The sequence below is a fragment of the Tenrec ecaudatus genome, chromosome 3 (assembly GCF_050624435.1).
Source record: "Tenrec ecaudatus isolate mTenEca1 chromosome 3, mTenEca1.hap1, whole genome shotgun sequence".
Lineage (NCBI taxonomy): Eukaryota > Metazoa > Chordata > Mammalia > Afrosoricida > Tenrecidae > Tenrec > Tenrec ecaudatus.
The window spans coordinates 164,688,835-164,696,586 of NC_134532.1; the positions used below are offsets into that span (position 1 = coordinate 164,688,835).

General features: G+C 38.6%; 1 pseudogene; it reads right to left on the reverse strand.

Annotated features, from left to right (window-relative positions):
- Nucleotides 1–1,393: 1,393 nt before the first annotated feature.
- LOC142444114 (small nucleolar RNA SNORA8) lies at nt 1,394–1,517 on the reverse strand (annotated as a pseudogene).
- Nucleotides 1,518–7,752: the final 6,235 nt, after the last annotated feature.

Sequence of the window (7,752 nt, forward strand, 5' to 3'; positions counted from 1 at the left end):
TTTTTTACATTTTATTAGGGACTCATACAACTCTTATCACAATCCATACATATACATACATCAATTGTATAAAGCACATCCATACATTCCCTGCCCCAATCATTCTCAAAGCATTTGCTCTCCACTTAAGCCCTTTGCATCAGGTCCTCTTTTATTTTCCCTCCCTCCCCTTTCCCCCCTCCCTCATGTGCCCTTGGTAATTTATACATCGTTATTTTGTCATATCTTGCCCTATCCGGAGTCTCCCTTCCCCCCCTTCTCTGCTGTCCCTCTCCCAGTGAAGAGGTTACATGTGGATCCTTGTAATCAGTTCCCCCTTTTCAACCCACTCACCCTTCACTCTCCCAGCATCTCCCCTCACACCCTTGGTCCTGAAGGTATCATCCACCCTGGATTCCCTGTACCTCCAGCCCTCATATGTACCAGTGTACAGCCTCTGCCCTATCCTGCCCTGCAAGGTAGAATTCGGATCATGGTAGTTGGGGGGAGGAAGCATCCAGGATCTGGGGGAAAGCTGTGTTCTTCATCGGTACTACCTCGCACCCTAATTAACCCATCTCCTCTCCTAAACCCCTCTATGAGGGGATCTCCATTGGCCAACACTTGGGCCTTGGGTCTCCACTCTGCACTTCCCCCTTCATTTAATTGGTATATATATATATATATATATATATATATATATATATATATATATATACACACATATACACATACATACACACATATATACCTTTTTTTTGCATGATGCCTTGTAGTTTCAGGTATGATATTTCTTTTTAAAAAGCATGTGTTATTATCTATTTTTGAAATAATTAAAAATTGTTAATGTGTGTTTTCACCTGAATTAAAATAAATGTGTTTCATGGTATGTACAGGATAGTCTCACTAATATCAATTTAATTCATTATTCTGTTTATCAACTGGTTGATTATTGGATACAATTTATGCACAAAAAATTATTCATGGGATGAGCCTTTTAAAAAAGTATTTCATGCAAATAGTAATGAGCTACAGAAATAATTGAAACTGTTTATAGTGAAATATGGTGATACAATACATTGAAGACTCACAAGCATTGCTTTTGAAATTAAAAGCAAGTTTTGCTGTCTTGAAAATGGCATTTCAAAATTTCTTCTATGACTTCTGAAACATGAATGAATTTACTACCCTGATTTCTCATTCCAGCTTCAATTTTTACTTCCAAAAATCATATGCAGTGAATATAATAGGTATGTGAATATCTTTTCTAATTTGTTTCCTAATTTTGTTAGGGTTTTGCTAGCATCTATAACTTTGTTGATTGATAAAGAAGTGTCATTCATTTACATTTGTGCTTGTCATAGCAAATTTACTGTTTTCTTTTTTTGTTGTTTTTTTTGTTTGTTTTTTTGTGAATTGTATCAATAGAAATACCAGGTTTAACATGCACAAACCCATGAAAACCAACAATGCCAGATACTGACTTTCTATCGCACTGTCCTTTGGACACCCCAGCAGACTGTTTTCTTTTTAATACATATTCTGTTTTAATTTTCCATGTTATATGAATGTTTACATTAGAATTATCCAAAAATTTAAATTTTTGAATATTTTTTACTAATTCAATTATCTTGTGAATGTAAATATATTACCCAAACACATGCATTTACTTGTGTTTTTGTTTTTGTGTGTATCTACTTTTGTGTCTTTCATAGGTTCTACATACTTATAATTGTACTTCCCTAAGTTTTGCTTAGGCAAAACCTATATTATTTATGATTCAATAAATTAAAAGAATGGATTGACATATCTGCTGTTCATTTGATTTTGCTGTTTCTGTTAAGTTATGTATATATATATGTATAATAGGTAGCGTTTTTACCAAAGCATCATTTCAGCAAGAATTTACGTTTTCTGCTGTTCCATTGTGCTGACTGCTTTCCTCTCTGAGCCATGCAATACGCCTTGCAATGTGTGGCTGTACGAGTGGAAATCATCAATCCCTGAAGGGGAACCTCCTGCTTTATCTTCTTCTTCTGCAGTCGTTTCCGTAGAGGGGTTGGTCCTATGTTGCCTGTGCTAGTCATATCCTGCACTCCTTAACTTCGCAGATAGTGCTTGTAACTTGAAGTTTTAAAAATAGATGCATGAAATCGCGTGCTCTTTGGGAGTGTTACACACGAGATCGCTGTGGTCTCCCTCAAATGTTCCTGCAGGATGCACATTTTGATGTCTTAGTCCAGGGATATGGATACTCTCGAATGTTCTATGGCTCCCCGAAGGCACAGCGGTTAAGCATTTGGTTGGTCACTGCAAGATGGGCACTTAGACCGTCAGACACTTCGTGGGACAAAATGTGGTAATGTGCTTCCGTAACAAATGACCGCCTGGAAACACTGCTTCAACTAATCTAGGGTCATCCTTATGAGTAGGACTCCGCTAGAGGGCCAGCAGGTTTAGTGAGAATTGCTTTTGTGCTTATTGTGATAATGTTTGTTTATAGGCAACAGGTTTAGTGTTCACTGTGATAATGTTTGTTTTGAGAGGCAAGATAGGTGCCTGCTACGAGGAATTCTCAATTGAAGCCTTGGCGCCACAGCGGATTGTAGGATGCCCTGCAAATATCAAGGTCAGTAGTTCTAAGCCAACAAATACTCCATGGGAATAAGGATGAGACTTTCTGCTCCCTTGCAAATGTACAACCGTGGAAACCCAAAGGCGGAGTTCTCTGTCCTAAAGGGTTACTATGTTTCTTCTTATCATGAACTTTCTTTTTTGTGTGAGAATCTACATATAGAGACTTGAAGTAAATATTACTTTGAATCAAAAAGAAGAAAATATATTTAAAAATTATTTCCCACAGTTTGCACGCTTTCCAAATTTTTGGATGGTCTTGTTACTTGGACCCTGGTGTCAATAATGCGTTACATGCTGGCCTGCTAACCAATAGGTCAGCAGTTCTAAACCACCAGCCACTCAGAGGGATAAAGATGAGACTTTATATTCCCATAAAGATCCGCAGTCTCAGAAATCTACAGTGGCTGTTTTACCTTGTCTTATAAGGTTGCTATGAGCCTAAATCAATTCAATGGCAGGGAGAATTGAGAATCACTATCGGTGTAAGTATAGAGCACTGGTGGTGTAAGGTAGATTTTGTCTTGGCCTGGTCACTACAGCATCAGAAGTTGAAGACCAACAGCAATTCCATGGGGAATAGATGAGGCTTTCTCTTCCTATGAAGAGATGTAGTCTCAGAAACCTACAGTAGTAGATCTTCCCCATCCTTGTAGGATCAGTACAAGTCCGAATTGACTTGTTGCCATTGAGTGATTTACTGACTTTGAATAAGTATTTTCTTCAGAATTCTGTGTAGCCACTGTGGAAAGAAGAACCGAGGACTCCCCATGATTATGCTAACAAAGTTCATTTTTCAGAATACCATGAGAACAAACAAGACAAAATAAATAAAACCAACCACAAAATAAATCACCCAAGTTAGAAGGCAGCCACAAACAAACAGACAAATGAGCGTAGAGCACAAATTTGAGACGTGTAACTCAGAGAGAAGGACACAGCACCTAGGGACCAAGCAAGTACTGACAGCCCTCAATTGGTTCCGCCCAATCCATCAGAAGAGGCAATTGCATAAGGGCTTGCAGTGAAAATCCCAGAAAGCATGCACTCACCTGAAGCCCTCGCGGGCTTAGAGCACCCTCTGCATTAATGATGCCGCTCAGCAAACTCTCAGGGAGGGAAACAGATGGACACCATTTAAACATTCATAACACGATTTGACAAGAAGTACCACAGGGATCATAATGAAATATCCTTCTCAAAGTTTCCACAGTGCATGAATTCTTCACTCACTTTCTCTCTCTCTCTCTCTCTCTCTCTCTCTCTCTCTCTCTCTCTCTCTCTCTCTCTCTCTCTCTCTCCTCTCTTGCTCTCTCGCTCCCCCTTTCCTTTGTCCATTCTCTCATTCTTCCTTCTTTCCTATTGTTCTTTTCTAACTTCATTGGTTTCTTTTTCTTTCTTTCTGTTACCTTTTCTCTCCCCACTACTTTCTTCTTTCTGGATGTTTATTTTTCTTTCATCTCTTTCTATATAATTCTGTTAGTGAGAGAGAAAATATGGCGAGGAAATTATTCTTCCTTTTCTTTTCTTAATGTGTACCATTGCCACGGAACATCGTCTGATGCATAATGACCATGAAATGTTGCTAGGCTTAGGCATCTTTAGAGGGTCAGGGAACCTCATCTTTCTCTATGGCGTGGATGATTAGTCTGAGACAGACAATGAGGGGAGCAGTCCAAAGGGTACCTAAGTGTGCCACCAGGCCACTTATTTTATGTATTTACTGATTTATTTAAATATAAGCACCTTATACCTCTGCCTTCAGTCAAGACCTTTATTTGTTGTTCACAGTGTTTTCCAATATGCAAGATAGAAAATATATTAATAAATCAATTTATTATTTTTTTGCCTCAGAGGCAAAGACAAAGATCCAACACTGTTATTACAATCATTTGGTGATTATATAATTTTGAGGAAATAGGTTAAAAATGATAATCTTCTGTGAATTTAGATTGTTAATACAACTGTTGACAAGAAAAAAAATGTGTATATGGACAAGATAAAATAAAATAAAGGGAAGTAAATTGTTTCCTTGATTGATATATTTAATTAAGCTTAGTTGTCACATCCAGAATCATTGTTGTCATTTTAAACTGAAATTAAATGGCAACTACTTGACACCTCTCTGGAAGCAATATATAGAAAGTTTTAGATCTACCAGGATAAATAAAGGCATTAATAGGTTGTTTGTGCATGTATAAAGCAACAATGGCCAACATTGTAAAACAAAACAAACGGGCTTCCTTAACTTTTCGTGGGGAAAGTTCATGATAGATCATTTTGTATGGATTATAATAAGACAGTAATACTGGGTTGTTAGATGCCATTTCATAAGTTCGGACCCATAGTGACCATATGCACAGTAGAACAAAGCACTGTCTAGTCCCGTGCCACACTCACAATTGTTCTTGGGCTTAATCTCCTTGTGGCAGTCACCAAGCCAAGCCGGCTCATTGAGGGCCTCCCTTTTCCCCAGAGCCTCTCTTTTTCTGAGCACGACATCCTTTTATAGGGACTGGGGCCTCTTTACAGCATATCCAGAACATATACCGTATATACTCGTGTATGGGGTTCGGCTTATACGCGGGTCAGTGGTACCCCAACGTGGTGTAACATCTCGCGGGTGATTGCAGTTCCTCCACTGTTCATTCAAAGCCCCGCTGACACTGCAGGGCTTTGAATGTTTGTTTACTGACATCTAACCAATCAGAGCCGTCCTATGACATGGACGGCTCCAATTCACAGAAGCACCTGTAGTGATTCACTTACACCGGCGGCTGAACTGATAAGGATATATCTGTGGCTGCACTCCATCTCTCCCCTCTGGTCTTGTGTTAATTCACATCCTGCATCCCCGCCCACACGGACTACCCCCACCTCCTTCCAGATAACACATCCCAGGGGTTGGGGGGGTGGGGTGGGCATTACCATGAAAGTTCTTTTCAAAGTCTTTTTTTAAAAATCCTATTAGAAATGGATACTCTTGAACCAAAACAAAAATGCTGGTCATATGAGGCTGGTTTCAAAAGGAAGGTTGTGTCAAGAGTAGAAAAGAGCAATAACAATATTGCAAATAGGGAATTCTGCTGACTAAAAGCAAGTGAGGGTGTGGCAGAAAATGAAGGCTGACTTAGAACAGATTCCAAAAGTTAAAAAAATTTTCGTGGTTTAATGTCTTTTTATGGGGCTCTAGAGAGTGAATGTGGGGATCCACATACATGCTCTACAAATGGCTAAGGATGACAAACACATCAGCAGGATGGTGTACCCGCTTCATGAATAGGTTTGGCCTACTATGTTTGAGACAAAGAACAAAGATTTCCCAGAAATTGCCACAAGAACTTGAAGAAAAAATTATGTCATTCGAGTCATTTATTATAAAACAAAGAAGGATTTATAATTATGACCTGGCAGATATTGGGAATATGGATGAAACATCCATGACTTTAGATCTTCCAAGCAATGGAACTGTGGCAAGTTTAGGAGAAAAAAAATTTTTTTTCAAAACCCCAAGGAAATGAAAAAACCCCACCACTTTACAGTTGTTCTATCATGTTTGGCTAATGGAAATAAGCTGCATATTGTCATTATTTTTAAAAGAAAGACCTTGACTAAAAAGATCAATTTTCCACCAAGAGTTACTGTGTGTGCACATGTTAAAGGCTGGATGGATGAAGACAGAACAAAAAAAAAATGGCTGGGAGAAATTTGGAACCGACAACCAGGAGCAGCCTTAAAGAAAAAGCCATTGTTACTTGTTTGGGATATGTTCAGAGCCCACCTATCGAATGACATAAAAAAATTGGCAAAACCTAGTAAAGTTACTTTAGCCATTATTCCAGGTGGGCTTACATGTGTACTGCAGCCTCTGGATGTATCTTTGAATAAACCTTTTAAAGACCGTGTGAGAAGGACGTGGCATGAATGTATGTCATCTGGTCAAGCCCGACTAGCAAAAGGAGGAAATCTCATGAAGCCTGACATAGAGTTAATAGCAAAATGGGTTCAAGATGCATGGGAAGACATTCCAGAAGACATGGTGTGACGTGACTTCCAGAAATGTAGTATTAGTAATGCTATGAATGGCAGTGAAGACTGCGCTTTGTATGAAAATGACAGCAGTGTTGGTGATGATGGCTATCTCAGTGAGGACAGCATCTATGATGACCTGACACCAGCTGAAGCTCTGCATTGGGATACGGATGATGATGAGGAATTCAGTTTTGAAGGATTTTAACTCTTTACATTTTAGCTTGGTTACTGATTGAGCTCAGGGAATAGTACCCTTAAGGTATCATTGTTGATACCTTATTGTTTTGTTGAACCTATTTTCCACTTACTGTGCTGGTTTACTAATGTCAAATGACTTGTCCTTTTTTAATTTAAAATAATTATTTAAATACATTACCCCACCGATGTCTCAATTTTTAGTAATTTTATTTTCATTTGTTTTGATTATTAAAACTCACCAATAGCTTCTGCATTGTCCACCCTAGGCTTATACTCGCGTCAATCAGGTTTTCTGGTTTCCCAGGTACTAATTAGGTACCTCGGCTTATATTCAGGTTGGCATTTATTTCAGTATATATGGTAAGTCGAAATGCTGACCACTAAGGAGCACTCTGACAGTATTCCTTCTGAGACAGACTTGTTTGTCCTTTTAGCAGTCTGTGGTACTTTCAGTACACTTCTCCAGCACAACAACTCAAATACAGCAATTATTTTTCAAAATCTATCTTATTCAGTGTCCAATTTATACATACATCTGAAGCATTGAAAATACCAGGGCTTGGGTCAGGCATGCCTTAAGCCTCACAGCAACATTCTTGCAAAATGTTCAACCCTAAATAGGTCTTCTACTTCAGACCTTCTAACCGTTATGCTTTTAGGACCCAGCTTCCTATACTTAAAATATGCTTTTCCAATTTTATGGTGTTCATGGGTATGCTGGTCACAATTCAAACCCAGCTAAGCCTGCATTTATAGATGTGTCCTATCCCTTCCACTGACCTAGCAATTCTGATTCATCCAAAGAATATCCTTTCATAAGACAACCTATATGATGTTAGCATATGGTGACATGAGGTTATAGATCATTGACTGTAGCTCTCTGGTTTTTTAATTTCACAATGCAAAATA